This window comes from Benincasa hispida, chromosome 11, assembly GCF_009727055.1.
Source record: "Benincasa hispida cultivar B227 chromosome 11, ASM972705v1, whole genome shotgun sequence".
NCBI classification, from domain to species: Eukaryota; Viridiplantae; Streptophyta; class Magnoliopsida; order Cucurbitales; family Cucurbitaceae; genus Benincasa; species Benincasa hispida.
The window spans coordinates 37,033,696-37,037,195 of NC_052359.1; positions in this window are offsets into that span (position 1 = coordinate 37,033,696).

The window sequence follows — 3,500 nt, forward strand, 5'->3', positions numbered from 1 at the left end:
CAAATACAAAAAAGAAAAGCTAACTATTACAAAGACAAGGAGTCTCCGGTTCAAACAGGCGAACCGGGTCTTGAACCGCTCAGCAAAGCATCGCTTCTCCAACCATCGTGTACTAAGCACCCCACGATCGTCTACACGATAAAACAAATACTTCGTTCTATCGCTTATCTACACTCCCAGAGTTAAATGATCATTTAGCATTTACTATACGATCATCAAGAAAAATCCAAACGATCGTCTAGTTATTACTACACGATCGTATACCTTTACTAAGTGATGAAGCCTAAAGTACACGATCGCTTAGCACGCTCCGCACAGCGCCCACATTCTGCGATCATCTAAGCGACTACGATGCCGCTAAGAACCATCGTCTAAGCGATCGCTTAGCTAGCGTCTCTGTATCGCATATGCGTGATCGCATAGGTAGTAGCTAAGCAATGAAGCTTGCTAACTACACGATCGTCTAGCGTGCGCCTTTTACTAAACGATGAGCATCGCATGCTCCCACTACAATCGTCTACCTCTAGCGCCTACGCGAGCGCGCAACCAACGTTACATGATATGGTAAACAATTTACCCCATCACTTAGCATTAGCTAAAGGATCGTTACACGATCGTCTAGAAAAAAAATATCTAAATGTTCGCTTAGTTAAATCCCAACGATCGTTTACCTGAGGCTACACGATCCGACCAATGCTTGGTCTTCTTCTTCTTGAGAACTGCATTGCCATGCACCAAAGCTTCATCACAAATAACTCGACGAACTCGAACTATTCGAATTACAGACTCGATTGTGATGTTAATTTCACCCAAAAACACATGGGCCCTTACAATTAACACTTTATAATACCGAAAGTTTTAACAAAAAGGCAATTTAAACCCGAAACATTCATTAAATTCATCCACAAATGCAGAAAACGGTTAACCACAAATGCAGAAACCTATCACGACTGAAAAATGTGTTCGATTCAGATCGTAATTTGGAATATCAGAGAACCTGACTCTGATACCAATTGAAGAAAATTGGAAACAAGATTTCCATGAGCAGCGGAAGCAAGACTATTCCAAATTACAATCATAAATTAACCTATATTTACAGACGAATACAAAACAAGTGGTTATACAAATCATACAGAGAAATTACAGCATGAATAACAAATGAACAAAGAGATCAAAACTCTACGCACATATGAGAATACATCTCCACGCTTTGTTGCGCGACTCTAATCGAACAACAGCAACCACGAGCGCTCGATCTACACGACCGCAACACAACATGAACACCACACGAACACTTCGCGCTCTTTCTCAACGATCTTCTTGGTCACGAACTCTTCAGAAATACGAACGGCCTCCAGAAAACCTTGACGGTGTCGAGTTGAGTCTGACACCACCAACAAGGCTACCTTGGTATTCTCAGTGTGAGAATCCAGAGGGTGGGCTCTGTTCATACTTGGTATGAGGCAGACGAATAGAGGAAACAACGATCGTGTATATGACTGGACAAATGGGAGATGGCTGAGACCTATCACATAGGCCGATGCCCAATCGTTTAGATAAAGCTATGCGATCGTTTAGCTCTATCGTTAGCTCCGTCTATCGCGTACAGACTTTACACGATCGTTTACCTTGGGCTAGCGATCGTCTAGCAAAGTTATACAATCGTGTAGTAAATCCGAATTTACTTGACAACCAACGTGAGTTTCTTTTTGCGAGAAAGAAAAAACTCAAAAAACTTTTTAACGTTTGTAAAAACTTTTTTTTAAAATAGGAAACCACTTTCCTTTTAAACTCACGGTTACCATGATCCAATAACCAACTACTACTTTGGTTATTTAAAAGAAAAAGAATTAATTATCCAATAATTAATATTATTATAAACATAATGATAACCAACTTATCATACTATATTTATAACCTTTAGTTTTAATATTTCATCTCATGAAACATATAAACCATAGTTCATTTTCTATTCCATGGTACTTAATGTAAATCTCATTTACATCAATCCTCCACTAGATGTATCTTATACATCATACCGATTATATCATATATAATCAAAATACCTATTGCCAATTTGAACATTTCAAATCAACACCAAGAACTGATTCTCAATAGAATCCAAGCTACCAAGGGGACCTCATGAACCTGTAGCTCCAAAGCTCCAACGGCACGTGAATAACTGATTAAACTCTTTAATCACGGGATCCATCATCCGTTAACTGCCAGGCACTCCACTAAAGATCGACAGTTGAACTCTCTTTACTAGAAATATATTATGTGTCCATCTTAACCAATCAGCAGTGCGACAACCCTTTACAGATCGCTCGTAAGTACAGCTGGGCCGATAACCGTTATGCCCCTGTAGTTACATCTGTCTCTTTAAGTACCACTGATCCCTCTAATGAACATAAGTCATAGTTCTACTATGACTGAGTCTTCTCTTCCAAAAAGAAGTTGTGGCCACTATGTTCAAGCCCCAGAATCAGCCCTTAAGAGAGCAATCTCTCTACTTATCCCTACTTCGGGAAAGAAGTGAATTCCATCTTGTGGATTGAGTTCCCAGCTCCCAGATTAGACAAGTCCCCAAAAAGGTAGGCATGTTGAGTTGGAAATCTTGACACTCTCATTCATACTAATCAAAGGACTGTTCTCAAAGGCAGGAGTTCCCAAAACACTCAAGATTGAGGTCGTGTCACCTATGGTCGTTTAGGTGAGATGCAAGTCTCTAGTATCAACGGCGTTATATACAGAGTCTAGTCATCTCGTGGTCTAGGTCTTATACAAACTCTTTGTATATGACACCCCCGCTCCACGTCTCCACATGAATGGTCAGAATATACCATCTATAGTAGTTTACAACACTTGCAAACCTCTATAAAGCGGGCCATATCCATAGTGTCACCAGGATCAGGTATCCCACCTTAATCCTTATACTACACACCGATTTAGGTTATCACTTAAGGCATGATCCACTTGTATATCACATATACATGCTTAAGTTCACATAAGATAACCAATGAGCTTTATTTATTGGATATGAGTAAATGCCAGAATTAAATAACACTTATTTTATTCATTGAACAATGTGTATCTTTACAAAACAACGAGACTCCGGGAGAATTAGGACACCAATCCCAACACTTTAGCCCTATCACATTTTCTAATAAAAGATCTTTTAATCATTTTTCTTTCAAAGCATGACTCACATACAGGTAAAGAGTTTTCTTCTAACTCACTTAGAAGTCCATTATTAACCAGTCTCTCAAGCCTAATATTTATGTGTCCTAATCTTGGATGCCAAAGATGGGCATTTTCTTTAGTAGAAATTTTCTTTCTTTTATTCAAAGTTACCGCGGTTTTAAACAGCTCGGTGTTTAGGAGAGCTCTAGTTGCTAATGGTCTTAGCACATATAGATTATCCTATAATTTAGTAGAACAAATATTAATACCCTTTTTTAAAATAAAAAATTTATTATTTACATTAAAAGATAAATATA